The 18,218-nt window shown below is 48.7% G+C and overlaps 1 protein-coding gene across 2 annotated transcripts in view; it reads right to left on the reverse strand.

Moving 5' to 3' along the window:
- Nucleotides 1–18,218, reverse strand: part of NDUFA10 (NADH:ubiquinone oxidoreductase subunit A10) — a 140,848-nt gene that overhangs the window by 21,194 nt on the left and 101,436 nt on the right. The gene's annotated exons all lie outside the window — the stretch shown is intronic.

The following is an 18,218-nucleotide window of genomic DNA, read 5'->3' on the forward strand; positions in this document are numbered from 1 at the left end:
AATTCATGGAGTCCTCGCACTTACAGTGCCTCCCATTGCTAAGGCAGGCAGGACAACAAGAAGAGGACCTGTTGCTAAAACACAGAGAACAGCCCAAGATTTAGAGAAAATGGCAGTGCACCCCATGGATGGCAAGAGCCAACCAGTGTGCCCCTGGGAATGCTGGCCCAGATGCTTTGCCCTGCACCCAACCCTAAAGGTGCCTCCTCCTTTCTTCTTGATGAAAAGGTGTGCTGCCTCTTCAAGGAGTACTACAAACCACTGCTCAACAAAATGAAAGAGGACACAAACAAATGGAAGACTATTCCATACTCATGGATAGGAAGAATCAATATTGTGAAAATGGCCATACTGCACACGGTAATTTATAGATTCAATGGCATCCCCACCAAGCTACCAATGACTTTCTTCACAGAATTGGAGAAAACTACTTTAAAGTTCACATGGAACCAAAAAAGAGCCCGCATTGCCAAGTCAATCCTAAGCCAAAAGAACAAAGCTGGAGGCATCATGCTACCTGACTTCAAACTATACTACAAGGCTACAGTAATTAAAACAGCATGGTACTGGTACCAAAACAGAGATATAGACCAATGGAACAGAATAGAGCCCTCAGAAATACTACCACACATCTACAACCATCCGATCTGTGACAAACCTGACAAAAACAAGAAATGGGGAAAGGATTCCCTATTTAATAAATGGTGCTGGGAAAACTGGCTAGCCATATGTAGAAAGCTGAAACTGGATCCCTTCCTTACACCTTATACAAAAATCAATTCAAGATGGATTAAAGACTTAAATGTTAGACCTAAAACCATAAAAACCCTAGAAGAAAACCTAGGCAATATCATTCAGGCCATAGGCATGGGCAAGGGCTTCATGTCTAAAACACCAGAAGCAATGGCAACAAAAGCCAAAATAGACAAATGGGATCTAATGAAACTAAAGAGCTTCTGCACAGCAAAAGAAACTACCATCAGAGTGAATAGGCAACCTACAGAATGGGAGAAAATTTTTATGATCTACCCATCTAACAAAGGGCTAATATCCAGAATCTACAAAGAACTCAAACAAATTTACAAGAAAAAATCAAACAACCCCAAAGGATATAAACAGACACTTCTCAAAAGAAGACACTTATGCAGCCAACAAACACATGAGAAAATGCTCATCATCACTGTCCATCAGAGAAATGCAAATCAAAATCACAATGAGATACCATCTCACACCAGTTAGAATGGCAATCATTAAAAAGTCAGGAAACAACAGGTGCTGGAGAGGATGTGGAGAAATAGGAACACTTTTACACTGTTGGTGGGACTGTAAACTAGTTCAACCATTGTGGAAGACAGTGTGGCAATTCCTCAAGGATCTAGAACTAGAGATACCATTTGACCCAGCCATCCCATTACTGGGCATATACCCAAAAGAATATAAATCGTGCTGCTATAAAGACACATGCACATGTATGTTTACTGCGGCATTATTCACAATAGCAAAGACTTGGAACCAACCTAAATGTCCATCAATGATAGACTGGATTAAGAAAATGTGGCACATATATACCATGGAATATTATGCAGCCATACAAAAGGATGAGTTCATGTCCTTTGTAGGGACATGGATGAAGCTAGAAACCATCATTCTGAGCAAACCATCCCAAGGACAGAAAACCAAACAGCACATATTCTCACTCATAGGTGGGAATTGAACAATGAGAACACTTGGACACAGGGTGGGGGAACATCACACATCGGAGCCTGTTGTGGGGTGGGGGGAGAGGGGAGGGACAGCATTAGGAGATATACCTAATGTAAATGACTAATTAACAGGTGCAGCACACCAACATGGCACATGTATACATATGTAACAAACCTGCACGTTGTGCACATGTACCCTAGAACTTAAAGCATAATTTAAAAAATAGAAGAAAAAAAAAGGTGTCCTGGAGACTGCAGTCCCTGCCCCTGGGTACGGCACTCCCAGACTTGAGAGTCAGGGCCCCACCCCAGCCTGACAGTGCCTCCCATTGCTAAGGCAGCGCCCGTCCTGTCCCATGGGGATTGAGGGCTCCCTGACTCACTGTGTGACTTTCACAAAGAAATAGCAGGCATGCCTTTAATTCAGCAAACCTTAAGTAAGATGGCAGAATGTCCACCAATGCGCTGTTAGGGAAGTACAAGAAAATGGGATAAACTTACTGTTAACAGAGATCACTCCCTTATTCACAATACATGAGGTACACTGAAAAGAAAGTAAACGTGAGAGGTCTCAGTTAGAGAAGCGGCCAGGCCCTCAGTGCCCTCCACAGCCCACCTTCCCACGGGGTTGCACACCACGACAGCCATTGTGGCACCTGCACCTACCTCCCTGTTGGAAACCTGGAGTGACAAGGGTCAGTCCCTGTCCCAGGAGGAGCCCCCAAGCACCAAGTGCCCAGAGTCAGTGGATCGATGTCCCAGCTCCCGCGTCCTCTCTGGGCAGCTAACTCCAAGGTGTGATCTGAGCTGGCTCCCAAGCTCCCCGCTGGCTGACTCTGACTTAATGACATGCCCTCTGTTGGCTGGTCTCTTCCTCGTCTCACCCCACTGCCTTCTCCAGCGCCTTCCAAAGAAATAACAGTTCTTGCATTAGAATCCTTGGCTTAGGGGCTACTTCTGAGAAAACCCAAACCAAAACAGATGGACCCTAGAAAAATCAAACAAAACCAAAGTGGGCTCTTAATATTCATGTGACCAAGATGCAGAAAATTGAAACTGGACCCTTTCCTTACACCTTATACTAAAATTAACTCAAGAAGGATTAAAGACTTAAATATAAAACCAAAAACTATTTTTTTAAAATCCCTAGGCCGGGCACGGCAGCTCATGCCTGTAATCTCAGCACTTTGGGAGGCCGAGGTGGGCAGATCACGAGGTCAGGAGTTCGAGACCAGTCTGGCCAACATAGTGAAACCCTGTCGCTACTAAAAATACAAAAAAGTTAGTCAGGCATGGTGGCATGTGCCTGTAATCCCAGCTACGCAGGAGGCTGAAGCAGGGGAATTGCTTGAACCCGGGAGGCAGAGGTTGGAATGAGCCGAGATCGTGCCACTGCACTCCAGCTTGGGCAATAGAGCAAGACTCCATCTCAAAAACAAAAACAAAACAAAACAAAAAAACCCTAGAAGAAAATCTAGGCAATATTATTCAGGACGTAGGCATGGGCAAAGATTTCATGATAAAAAAAATACCAAAAGCAATTGCAACAAAAGCAAAAATTGACAAATGGAATCTAAGTAAACTAAAGAGCTTCCGCACAGCAAAAGAAACTATCATCAGAGTGAACAGGCAACCTACAGAGTGGGAGAAAAATTTTGCAATCTACCCATCTGACAAAGATCTAATATCGAGTCTACAAGCAACTTAAACAAATATACAAGAAGAAAAGCAAACAGAAGAAGACAAACATGCAGCCAGCAAACATATGGGAAAAAAAAAAAAGCTCAACATCACTGGTCATTAGAGAAATGCAAATCAAAACCACAATGAGATATCATCTCATGCCAGTCAGAATGACTATTAGTAAAAATCAAAAGACAACAGATGCTGGCAAGGTTGCAGAGTAAAAGGAATGCTTTGACACTGTTGGTGGGAATGTAAATTAGTTCAACCATTGTGGAAGACAGTGTGGCGATTCCTCGAAGATCCAAAAGCAGAAATACCATTTAACCCAGCAATCCTATTACTGGATATATACTCAAAAGAATATAAATTATTCGATTATAAAGACACATGAACATGTATGTTCATTGCAGCACTATTCACAATAGCAAAAACATGGAATCAACCTAAATGCCCATCAATGATAGATTGGGTAAAGAAAATGTGGCACATATACACCATGGAATACTATGCAGCCATACAAACAAATGAGATCCTGTCCTTTGCAGGGACATGGATGGAGCTGGAAGCCATCATCCTCAGCCAAACTAATGCAGGAACAGAAAACCAAACACCACATGCTCTGACTTGTAAGTGGGAGCTGAATGATGAGAACACGGACACATCGGGGGAACAACACACACTGGGGCCTGCTGGGGGGTGTCGAGGAAGGGAGAGGATCAGGAAGAGTAGCTAATGGATGCTGGGCTTAGTACCTGGGTGATGGGATGATCTGTGCAGCAAACCACCCTGACACGTTTACCTATGCAAGAAACCCACACGCCCCGCACGTGTACCCTTGAACTCAAAATGAAAGTGGAAGAAAAATATAATAATCATGTGACCGAGATGAGCAGCATCACCAGCTTGAGAGATAAATGTTGGCATCAGCCTTTTCCAAAAGAAATCACTTGAGCCACCTTCTGCTCACCACGGCAGGAAGTCCAGCATTTACTTCTGGAGCCCCCGGCTCCTCCTCGTGAGCTGTCCAACAGGCAGAGGCCGCTCAGTCCTGAGCAGAGTCCTATTTCCAAGTGCCTGGCAGAGAGGAGGCTGCAGCCCAGCCACTCCACCACGGTCACACTGCGTGTTTCCCCAGAGCACCTCCAGTGGTCTAGACCCACCACACACACACTAGTGGGTCTGCTGGGCAGAGGGCACACAGCTGTAGTCACCCCACACTGGGGCCTCGTTCCTGCCAGAAACTCAAGTCCCCTTGGGACGGGTCCTATGTGCCCTCCAGTTCTCCAAGCGACACCACGTACTACTGTCCCCCCCTCCCTGGAGGGAGTTGTGTGTGTAATCCTGGCTCACACCCTGACCTGGGAAAAGGGGCTCAGGACTATCCCAGCTCCTAGGCTGCTGCAGGAAATCTGCATCCCTCAGGGCGGCGGTCGACTCTTTCTTGCTCTTTTCCAGGAGGCTCCCCTTTCTCTGTGTAGAATTAGGAGCCCTCTCTCCCTGCCACCAGCTCTGCAAACCCTGGGGGACTGGGGCATGCACATTCATCTAACGAGAGGGTTTGCTTAAACCAAGAAAGGAGAAGTTGCCTGAGAGGTACCTCCTCCAGCCTTGCTAGACATGCCCCGAAAAGGGTCACACCCTGAGCCTTCCACTGGTCAATTCCTTCACACTTTCAGTACAGCAGAGCTGCTGGCGTGATTCACACCTTTCCAAGGTTAGACAAAGCATAAAAGCACCCAAAAATGCTTACAAAGCCAGCCTAGCCCAGACACCAAAACATGAGAGACGAGTGTGTGTGTGTGTCCTACTTCCTCTGTTGCTCCTTCTCTCCCCTTTCCTCTCTTCCTTCCACCAGCCCACCCCCCTCCCAGTCTCTCTCTTGTGCACACACACACCACACATCACCCAGAAATCCCAGTCCACGCCCCAGGGTGACCAGCAGTTTCAGGCCAGATTCCCCGGAAACAGACTGAGACAAGAATCACAGCTTCAAGGAAGCGGAGGAGGCACCGACTCCAGTGGGACCCCACTGGCAGCTCTGAATCCGAAAGAGCCCTGGGGGGTTTCCTGGGTTTGTGCACTAGGGCAGCTGCTTGGACCATGCGTCTAGCAGGCACCAGCTGCATGTTGCTTCAGAGAGGACGCGCAGCTTGGCTCACTCGCTGGAGGCACACCCCTCGGGCCCACAGAATTTTCTAAAAGACTCAGGCATGAACCATCTGAAGCCAATGCTGCTGTAGCTGGAACATTCGGGCCTCAGTCCTGAAGGAGGGTCTGGGCGGCACACGGAGCACCCAGCACTTTGCACCCACCTCTGGTCCTGCTGGGCTCCCCTGTGTCCATAGAATAAGGCTGCCTACCTGGGAACATCTCCTCCAGGATTCTGGCCAGGCTCCCATCCTGGGCAGAACGCTTGGGAGAGGAAGTGTGGGAAGCGGATTTGTGGGGCCGAGCTGCAGCTGGCCTCCAGGCTGTAGCTGATAGTCATCCTCCTGCCACCCCTGCCGACTCTGGGTCAGCCCCTACTTAGTGGTGCTGGCCAGGCCCTGAGGGCAGAAAAGACCCACATGTACCCGGAACACGTGCTAGAGCCAGGCGAGAGTAGCTGCTCACTCTTCTGGGGTCTTTCCTGGGCAGAATGTGCTTGATGCAATTAACTTGCCACTGAGCGGCTGGCCAGCCTTTCCCAGGGACGGTGCCACGTGGGGGCTCAGCATTGGTGTCTGTTGCTCGTACGCTGGACATCTGGCAGTAGGTGGATCAGCCTCCATGAGTTGGGGCCCACAATGCTGGGGCCACACATACCCTTATCCCTGCCACCACCTCCTATCCGCCCAGGAGCCCATTGTGTCACACTGAGGACACAGGTGACAGAGGCTGGTGGTGGTCAACTGGCCAGGTCATCCTGTCTACCTGGGTGTCGATGTCCATCCATAGATCTTCACATTCAGGTCACTCCATGGGGTCCATGTGCTGCCTCATCCCCAGACCTCCTTGTCCCTGATCTTCCAATTTCCGAGTCTTTCCAAGCCTTGGTCCAGCCAGCCAAGCTGTTCCCAGCTGCCCGAGTCCACGTGTGTACTCTCCTCCAGCTCCTTTCCTTCTGAGGGAAAGCAAGTGGCAGGTGCCCTGCCCAAAGCTCTGGCATGGGCAGGATTTCCCCCACCTCTGCCACTCAGGGCCACTGCTGAGTGGGGCTGCAGGATAACCACCAGCCCACGTTTGGCTTGCATCCAATTATTAAGCTGACCCATCCCTGAACCACGCCCAGCCTTCTTCCTCCTCTGCTAGCTGGTTGAAAGAGACTGCCCTCTGTGGGGCTGTACCTTGAGCCAAGACCGCCCTCCATGGGGAGTGACCCAGGTGGGAGTCGTAGCTGACTGGGGGTGAGGCCACTCGTGCTTAGCTTACTCCCTTCCTCCGAGGATGCTGGCCTAGAGGCACCACTTCCATCTTGTGTGGGCTTGTTGCTCGGCCCACGCAACCTGAGGACATGACGGGTCCTACAGGACTCTGCCACGATGGGCGGGCTGGCCTTGTGGTCACGTGGTGAACCTTGGCCAAGAGCTTCATCTCTAAGGTGCTCAGTACACACGCTGGGTGGGTGGTGTGGCCTTGCTCAGCACCTCAGACGCCTCTGAGTGATTCTCCCCCTGGGGCTGTCTGCCACCACCACAGACATCTCAATACTGTGGGGAGCTCCGGGCCACACGACCCAAGGGGCAGGGTCCTTTCCTGCACGTATGCATCAGGCTCACGTCTGTGCAGGCCTTCTGCCTCCTGCTGCTGTTAACACTACAGGCTGGACCGGAAAATTGTAGTATTCAACCATGTTTGATCTGTCAACACTGCAGAGTCCCCGAGCTCAACCAGATGCAGTTTGGGATCCCACCCCATCTGGCAGGCTGCATGTTCCAGCACCTGAAGCAAAGGCCAGTGTCTGTGCACATGTGTGTGGATGCCAGAAAGGGGCATCCCCTCGGCGTGCAGGAGGACGCGGCTGAGGGCGTCCTGTTGTCATCCTCATGTGCGGCCTCTTCAGCTTCTCCCAGTCTCCGGTCAGTTTGCTCAGCAGCTCCCCTTTCCAGAAGGTGGAACAACGGTGGGCAGGGGCCCGCAGGTGGAAGAGGTATCCCCCCCCGCCTGCCTTATATTAAGCAAGGAGGGCATTTGTCTTCTCTCACTAACACCAACGTTATCCAGGAACTGAGGCAGACGTGGACTTAGCACAGGACAGCACAAAACTCTGGGCTTGGCAAGATCTGAGAAACCTTCACTTCCCCAGACCAGCAGGAGAAACGGAGTTTACAGGCAACACACACAGACACACACAAATATACAGACACACACACAGAGATACACAGAGATATATACACACACACACAGAACACACACATACACAGACACACACAAATATACAGACACACACAGAGACAGAAATACACAAACATACACACACACAGAACACACACATACATACACAGACATACACAAATATACAGACACAGATACTCAAACATACACACACAGAGAACACATACATACACAGACACACAGAGATACACATACACACACAGAACACACACATACATACACAGACACACACAAATATACAGATATACACAGAGACACACAGAGATACACACACATACACACACACAGAACACACACACAGACACACACAAATAGACACACACACAGAGATATACAAACATACACAGAACACACACAGACATACACAGACACACAAATAGACACACACAGAGAGACACAGAGATACACACACACACAGAAAACACACACATACATACACAGACACACAAATATACACACACAGAGATACACACACATACAGAGAACGCACACATATATACACAGACACACACAAATATACAGAGATACACATACACACACAGAACACACACATACACAGACACACACAAATATACAGACACACAGAGAGACACACAGAGATACACATACACACACACAGAACACACACATACATAGACACACACAAATATACAGACACACAGAGACATACAGAGGTACTCACACAAACATACACACACAGAACACACACATACATACTCAGACACACACAAATATACAGATACAGAGACACAGAGATACACAAACATACACACAGAACACACACACAAATATATAGACACACACAGAGAGACACACAGATACACAAACATAAACACACAGAACACACACATAGACACACAAATATACAGACACACACACAGAGACAGAGATACACAAACATACACACACAGAACACACACATACAGAGACACACACAAATATACAGACACACAGAGACACAGATACACAAACATACACACACAACACACACACATACACAGACACACACAGAGAGACACAGAGATAAACATACACACACACAGACACAGACACACACAAATATACAGACACATACAGAGAGACACACAGAGATATACAAACACACATACACACAGAGAACACACAAAGACATGCACAGACACACACAAATATACAGACACACACAGAGACAGAGATACACATACATACACACAGAACACACACATACACAGACACACACAAATAGACACACACACAGAGATACACATACACACACACAGAACACACACACAGACACAAATATACAGACACACACACAGAGATACACATACACACACAGAGAACACACACATACACAGACACACAAATATACAGACACACACAGAGACAGAGATACACATACATACACACACAGAACACACCCACAGACACACACAAATATACAGACACACACACAGAGACAGAGATACACATACATACACACACAGAACACACACATACACAGACACACAAATATACAGACACACACACAGAGACAGAGATACACATACATACACACACAGAACACACACATACACAGACACACAAATATACAGACACACACACAGAGACAGAGATACACATACATACACACACACAGAACACACAAATATATACTCAGACACAGAAATATACAGATACACACAGAGAGACACACACAGATACACAAACACACACACACACAGAACACACACATACACAGGCACACACAAATATACAGACATACACAGAGAGACACACAGAGATACACATACACACAGCACACACACATACACAGACACACACAGAGAGACACACAGAGATACACACACACACAACACACTCATGCACAGACACACACAAATATACAGACACACACAGAGAGACACACAGAGATACACGGACATACACACACAGAACACACACCCATACACAGGTACACACAAATATACAGACACACATACAGACACACACAGAGATACACAAACATACACACACACAGAACACACACACATACTCAGACACACACAAATATACAGATACACACAGAGAGACACAGAGATACACAAACATACACAAAGAACACACACATACATAGACACACACAAATATACAGACACACACAGAGAGACACACAGAGATACTCACACAAACATACACACAGAACACACACATACATACATACACACATACTCAGACACACATAAATATACACACACAGAGACACACAGAGATACACACACATACACACATACACAGATACACACAAATACAGACACACACAGAGACACAGAGATACACAAACATACACACATGCACAGAACACACACAGACACACATACACAGACATGCAGATACACACACACACTGACACACACACAAACACACACAGAGACACACACAGATGCACACACACATAGACACAGCCAGACACACACAGAGACACAGAGATGCACCACACTGCAACCTGCAGGAGGAGCCCAAATGCCCGTCACAGGCCAAGCTCAGTTCCCTGACATCTCCAGATCCAGCAAAGACCACGTCCTCATCTGCATACACGGCTAACAAAATACCAACGTTGCACAAGTGATAAAGAGCAAACATTTATGTCCTCCCCATTCCAGAGGCTGAGAAGTCCAGGGTCCAGGCGCCAGCAGGTTTGGTGTCTGCGAGGGTCGCTCTCTGCTTCCAGGACGGTGCCTTGTGCTGCAACCTCTGGGGTGGAAGGTGAGGGACAGGTGAGGGACAGGTGCGGAACAGGCGCGGAACAGGCGCTGTGTGAGCCTCCTTCACGAAAGCCTCGATCCCCTCAGGAGGAGCAGCCCTCACGGCCTCACCAGCTCTTGGTGGCCCCCCCTCTTTGCACCATCCCTTTGGCCATTAGGTCTCAACCCCTGGGGTCAGACTCAGACTTGATGCCCAAGATCTGACCAGGAGCCATGGGGTGCTGGCACCATCCCAGGCTCCAGCATTACAGGGCAGACATGAAACACTGTGGACATAACACTCACTCCAGTGTGCTCACACCCAGAGAGATACACACACCTGTCACAGTCCCTGGCCAGAGTGAGGCCCTGAGCACATCCAGGCAGGAAGTTGCCCTGGGGGTGGGGTCTCAGGTTAAGCCAGGGAGGGGCTGACACTGAGCACCAAGGAAGGGAAGGGTCCAGGCAGCCAGAGTGAGGTGGGAAATTAAATAAAGAAAGAAAAATAAAATTAAAAAGAGAAAGAAATAGGCTTTCCTGGATTAGGCTGACACATCCCAAAGGCAGTAGCAGGCAAAGCCCACATCCAAGAAGAGTCTTGATAAACACTGTCTAAGAAGCTAGGACATAAAGGAATGTGCTCTGAAGACTCTCCCAGCACTCCCTCAACACAGGGAGAAGAAAAACAAATTTTCCTGTCTCTTATGGTATGAGTTTATAGATTCCTGTCCTCTGTAACTAGTACCTTCAAGCACTCTGTTTTATCTAAGCAGTGGAGCGAAGATCATAAACTATCTGGGCAGGCCTGAGATACAGCCACCTGGACACCCCAGTGAAGGTCATAGAATAAGCCATGCTAGGCACGAGAGAAAAACCCAGATAACGGACATCTGGATTGCATAGCAACAGTCGTGTAATCCTGAGTTATGAACCTGTCACAATTTGACTAATTGTTTTGCCTCTGTATCCTTGCTTCCACACCACTGTAACTGTAAGCCTGCTTCGAGCTAGCCCACCCCCTTTTTGAAGTGTATATAAAAGTCAAGTGCTGTCTTTGTTCTAGGCCCAGTTTTCCAGATGTTAAGTCCGCTGGGTCTGAATGCACTCAATAAAGATCCTCCCGCTTTACCCCAAGGTTTCTCTCATCCTCCTGATTCCCACAACGAGAGCCCCTCGGGGAAGATGGCAGCTATGGCGGGTACCAGTGAGATGTGGGCCCTGAGAAGGTTTCAGCAGAGGAGCAGCTCCCCCAGCCCTGGGCTGCAGTGCAGGAATGGAAGCCACAGGGCCGGTCATGGTGGGGCGGCAGCCCAGCAGCCCTGGACTCCAGGTGGGGAGAGGAGGCCTGGGCTGTCCAGGTGGGCCTGCTCCTGGTCCTCAGGGGAAGGGCCTCTGTCTCTGCTGCCTGGGCCTGAATTATGGGGTCTCCGCCCTCCTTGGACCTGCTCTGGGGCCCAAGTGACCCTCTGCATCAAGGAAGGTGCCACAGATGGACCATGCATGCTCTGGCACATGGCCAGCACCTGCCATGTTGCCAGGAAAACCCACCATTGGGTATTCTCCACTGAGGTCCCACAGCCCTGGGCAGCAACAGGCCGGGGAGGCCCTCACCAAGGAGGACTGGACACGGGACATACATGCGCCCCATCGCCCTTGCTCTCAGGAAGCCCACCCTTGCAGGAGCCTTGAACCTGAGGCCTCCTCGGGTGCCCCCACACGCCAGGCCTGGCATTCAGTACCAGCAGAGACTTCCTCTTGAGCCCCTCCACCCCTGCGCTAACCCAATCCCGTCTCCCCAGGACAGACCCTGACACAGAGGCCAAGGAAAACCTGACTTGGCAAAATCACTTTCCCACCCATGAACACAATCTCATACCTTAGTTCCCTCCCCTCCTGCAGCGGCAGCCTCATCCACAGACCCTAAGAAAGCCCCCAGCTCTGGAGAACAGCTCTCCACCATTCACAAGGTCTCTCTCCTCCACTTTATTCCCAGTGTGGGTAGGGGTGGAGTTGGTGCCTCACCCTCACAGAACGAAGATGGAAATCCAGCATTGGGACCACATATGATGACCGGTTACCCACAACAGCTCCCACCCCTGTGTCCCCGCTCTCCACGCTGAGGGTTTGCCAAGGACACAGCCAGTTCAGGAAGGGGTGGCCCGTGTGGCAGGGTCTCCTCCAGGTCTGGGTCCAGCTGCCTCTGATGGAGTTCACCCTCCTCCTGCTCATCCAGCATCCGTCTTCCCATCCCCACTCACGGCAGGTGGGAGGCTGACGGCAGGGACATAGTGACCGGCTGCTTCCATCCCATGAAGGGCAGACTCCTGACAAGATCTGAAGACAGCAGGGATGGGAGGTGGCACTTCTCTCTCCAGGTCTGAGCACCATCTTGGGGGGCAGCAGAGGGGCCGAGGTGGGACCGACTGACACCCACTGCTGAGGAGGAAGCCAGACCAGGACTCCAGTCCCTGTTCCAGCCACCATGTGGACCTTCGGTGGCACAGACGGCACGCAGCTCTGGAGCCACCGACAGCAGCCCTGCCCCTCTTCGGGCTGTTTTCTCTTGATGGTTTGTTTCTCCTGGTTTGTCTCATGCCCCCTTTGCAGTGGGGCCTCCCACCCCTGCTTAAAATCACCCCTCCCTCCTCACTCTCTGCCTCTCCCTGACCTTCTTGGCTCCTTGAATTACTCGACTAGCCTACTTCTGTCTCCTTCTAGAAAGCCAGCTCCTCGAGGGCAGGGGCGTCCTCACAACTTTGTTCTCTGCTGCACTTACAGCTCCCAGGATGATTCCTGACACGCAGTGGGCATGCGGTACGGGGTGAGTGAAGGAATAACCAAACGTAGCCTTAAGGCTCATACAGAAACAGATTCACCAAAACACCTGCAGTGCCCGCCACTGGGTGATTTTAGCATTCTTCCTACAGTAATTCAAGTAATTCCTGTGAAACTGTGAGGCCCCATCCTAAGACGATCACATTCTCAGAAAATCTGACACACAAACAAAACCATCCCTGAGAATACCTCATTTTCCAAAGGGCTTCTCCACCTGCAGCCTCTCTCCACACTTCACCCCTCCCTGAACACATCTTCCATGAACTCTGAGTTCTCCTGCCATTTGGAGACAATGTGGGGGAAGACAGGGCCCCTACAGAAGGAGGGGTGGGGCCGCGCAGCTCTGCCATAGGGAGGCAAGGAGGCCGGTGCCCCTGCCTACACCAGTCCTTCCCCATCAGGATAGCCACGGTCCAAGGCCTGAAATTAAGGTGCAGTACTGTGTGTGCCCCAGCACCTGTGAGATTGGGGGCCCCCTCAGCCTGCTCCCAGGGTGCTTCCCCCCATTCATATGTTGAAGCCCCGGCCCCAGCATAATGGGATTTGGAGGTGGGGCCTTTGGGAGGTGGTCAGGGTTCAGTGGGGTCACAGGGTGGGGCCCCATGATGGGACTGGGACAGCAGAATGCTGCTTCTTCTCTCTCCAACCCCGTGTGAGGGTTCAGCAGGAAGGTGGGGAGAGGGCCCTCCCCAGGAACAGAACCCCTCAGCACCCTGACCTGGGACTGCCATCCTGCAGAGCTGAGAACGGAATGTCCTTTGAGACATCCCATCAGCAGCAGTTTGTACAGCAGCCCAGACTGACACGTGGATAAGGTCCCCTTGTCATGGGGACTGGGCACAGTGCCTGCTCAGCCCCGTCCTGGGGCAGATCCTGGAGGCTGAGGCCCCAGGGACAGGAGCATCCGAGGGGGAGAAAATCAAAAGGCTTCAGCAGCCAGACAGCCAGTTTGGGGCTGGAGCCGCAGACTATTTTTAAAGTGTTTTCTCCTAAGCTAAAAATTGAGAACGGGAGTCCTTAAATAGCATCCCCACTTGCCAAAAGGAGCTGTGTCTCCATCTCCTTAACTTCCCTAGAGCCCAACATCCAACTGCTCCACACAGTTTCTGGAAGGAAGCAACTCTGAAGGTAAAGGAAGGGCCGCGGCCTTTAAGGGAAGGGCTCCCAGGCCTTTTGCACGACAGCGATGGAGGTGCTGTGGTTTTGTTTCTTGGTTTTTCTGCAGAATCAGCCCCAGCCACACCTGTTATTGAAAGCCTGGCAGATGCAGATGAACACAGTTCCTAGAAGGCGGAGGCGTGGGGTCGTCTGAGGTGGCTGGTCATTGGCTGCCCCCTTTAATCCTTGGGCAACCTCTCTGAGTCTCCCCAGGTGGGCAGGTTTCTCCTCTCTCTCCTCAGGTATCCTGGGGAAGGCTGGATGCCTAGAGATGATTGTCCAGGAAGCAGCATCTTCCACACAGCCATAGGGTTCTGTGGACAGTGCAACCAAGAGCCTGCCCGTCCCACAGGACTGCGTGATCATTTGTCAATCAACCAATATTATTTGCAAATCAATATGGTGGCTCGAACCTAAGGAAACTTTAGGGCAGGTCACAGCCTGCAGGAACCGGGGCATGAGCAGTGTAGGTAGGCGAGTGAGCTGCACCTCATTGGGCCCAACCCTGCTGTGTCCGGAGCTGGTTCCTTCTGGTAGGTTTGTGGTCTCACTGACTTCAAGAACAAAGCTGCGGACCTTTGCGGTGAATGTTATAGCTCTTAAAGGTGGCACTGACCCAAAGAGTGAAGAAGGAAAGAACAAAGCTTCTACAGTGTGGAAAGGAACCCAAGCAGGTTGCAGCTACTGGCTGGGGTGGCCAGCTTTTATTTCCTTATTTGTCCCCGCCCATGTTCCATTTCTGTCCTATCAGAGTGCCCTTTTTTCAATCCTCCCCGCGACTGGTTACTTTTAGGATCCCTGCTGATTGGTCCATTTTACAGAGCACTGATTGGTCCATTTTACAGAGCGCTGATTGATCCATTTTACAAACCCTCTTGCTAGCTACAGGGCACTGATTGGTGCGTTTTTACAGAGCACTGATTGGTGCATTTTACAAACCTCTTGCTACTACAGAGCACTGATTTGCACATTTTACAATCCCCTTTTAAGGCCAGGCCAAGGAGACCCGGGATGAGGCCGGGTCAGACATTAGTGAGGTTCTACGGATGGAGCTCAGCTCCCTCTGGGTGAGGCCTCACGGAACCAGGCTCAGCCAGATCTGGGGGCAGGCTGGGGATGGGGCACTGCTGGCTCTTTGCTCAGGTCCATCCTCCTCACCCTCTTCCCTCTCTCCTTCCCTCTTTCCTTCCTTTTCTCCTTTCCTCCATTTTTCTGTCCTTCCTTCCTTCTTTCCTTTTCTCCTCCCTCCCTCCTTTCCTCCTTTCCTTCCCTCCCTCCTTCCTTCCCTTCTTCCCTCTCTCCCTCCCTTCCTTCTTTCCTTCCTTCCTTGCTTCTTTCCTTCCTTCCTCCCTTCCTTCCATTTTCCCCTCAATTATAAGCAGTTGCCCCTAAATGAGCTTTTCCTACCTTGCTGCTAAGTGTCCTGAGTGTCCCTTTGTCTTTATACCCACTTCAGCTCTGGAGTGGCCAGTTATCTTTGGGTGACTTGGATTCTGTGCTGAAAGGCAGCTAGGCACCTCAGCTGGTCAACCCCACAGTCTGCCTTTCTGCTGACTATGGCTGGGCAGCCTGGGAGCCCTCAATGCCACCACCCAGGCTCAGAGGGGCTCAAGGCAGGCAGTGAGCTGCAGGCCAAGGCATCAGGGACCCCAGGACAGAGAGGAGCACTCACAGACCATGCCCTACCTCCACCTTCCATGACAGGTACACAGAGACAGGTCTTTCTTCCACACATGGATGTCTTTCTCGGATAGTGACCATGTGGTCCTCTAGACAGGACAATGGCTTCTCAGGGGATAGAGGTGGTGCCACCTAGGAAAAATCAGAGGCTAGGCATTGCCATTACCACTGTCGTCCATCAGGTTGACTTTCTTACGCCACAATGTCTTGGTCCTTGGGCTCATCCCAGCCCCTGTACCAACATGATATGACAGCTATGATTCCAGGGACACCTGGTTTAAAATTGATGAGGCAGACTGTGAGGGAGACTGAAGTGGGCTTCCACCCTAGGTGTCATCCTGGAGCCGTAAGCACCCTAAGAATCCCCGGCCCCATCACAGGTGTGCAGTGTGCCAGTGGGTAAGATGGTAGGGTACGGATGCCACACCTTTGCGAAGCAGAACAGACAATGATTACCATGAGGCTGCAAACCAAGGAGCAACTGGCATTGCCAGGGCTCAAGAACATCAAAGTCTGGTAAATTAGAAGTAAAGGATGGAGGCAGATGTTGGCTTAAAAGAAGAGAAGTATGAGTAGCTATATACATTAGCAGATAAAGTAGGTGTCAGAGCAAAGAAAATTACCAAGGAAAAAAGAGGCCATTACATACATCATGATGAGAGCGTCAATATGCAAGAAGACACAGCAATCCAAAATAAGTAGCCACTGAGCAACACAGCTTCATAATACATAACACAAAAACTGAAAGTAGAAATAGACAAATCCACAAATAAAGTTGTAGACTTCAATGCCCTTCTCTCAGCAATTCATACAACTGCTAGACACAAAATCAGCAAAGATGCATAAAAACTGAGCACTATCAAACAAAAGTATCTAATATTCTAGACTGCCGCACTTCAAATTGCGTAATATACATTTTATACCTATGAAAAATTCCCCAAATAGACCAGATCCTGGTTCATAAAAAAACTGAAACCATACAAAATATGTTCTCCGACCAGAAGGAAACCAAAGAAGAAATCAATAACAAAAAGATAACAGAAGTATCTCAAAGCACTTGAAAATTAAACAACAGATTTATAAATAATACATGGGTTCAAGAAATATCCTAGAAGAAAAGTAAATAATACAGACAAAATAGAAATAAAAACACACATATCAAAATTTGTGGGGTGTGTATTAAATGCTTACATTAGAAAAGAGGAAGAGTCCCAAATCAATAATTTAAGTGCCAAGATAATCTGAATTCCTACACAAATAAGCTAGGAAAAAGGGCACAATAAACACAAAGCAAGAAAAAAAAGAAAAAGAAAATTAAAAAGCAGAAATCAATGAAATTGAAAACAGAAAAATAAGGGAAATCAAGAAAATAAAAATTTGTTTCCAGGAACATATCAATAAAATTAATAAACCTCTAGCAAGACAGACAAAGGAAAAAGAGAGAAGACACAAATTACCAGTGCTGGAAATGAAACAGGTGATATTACCACAGACCCTGCAGCCATTAAAAGGAGCAAATATTACAAACATTACTGCACACATACATTTCACAACTTAGGTGACATGGATCAATTACTTGAAAACTACAGCTCATCCAATATCAAATGCATTTAATCTTTAATTTAAAAGCTTCTTTGAAAGTCTCCATGCCCAGGTGGTATCAGTGGAGAATTCTACCAAACATTCAAAGAGGAATTAGCACCAATTATACACAATCTCTTCCAGAAAATAAAAGAGAAAAAAGCATATCTTTTTTCATTTTATGCGACTGGTATTACCTTAATAAAAACCTGAAAAAGAAAGCACAAAAATGAAAAATATCAATATCCTTCATGAACTTAGATACAAACATCCCCGGCAAAACACTAGCAAATTCAATCAAACATCACATTTAAAAAAAAGAATCATACCCCACTATCAAGTAGGTTTACTGCAGGAATGCAAAGTAGGGTTCATTGAAAACAATATAATACACCATCAACAGGTAAACAGGTAAAGAAGAAAAACTCACATTATCATATCAATTGATGATGCAGAAAACGTACTTGACAAAGTCAACCCACTCATTTATGATGTAAAA

Source organism: Pongo abelii, chromosome 11 (assembly GCF_028885655.2).
Source record: "Pongo abelii isolate AG06213 chromosome 11, NHGRI_mPonAbe1-v2.0_pri, whole genome shotgun sequence".
NCBI lineage: Eukaryota > Metazoa > Chordata > Mammalia > Primates > Hominidae > Pongo > Pongo abelii.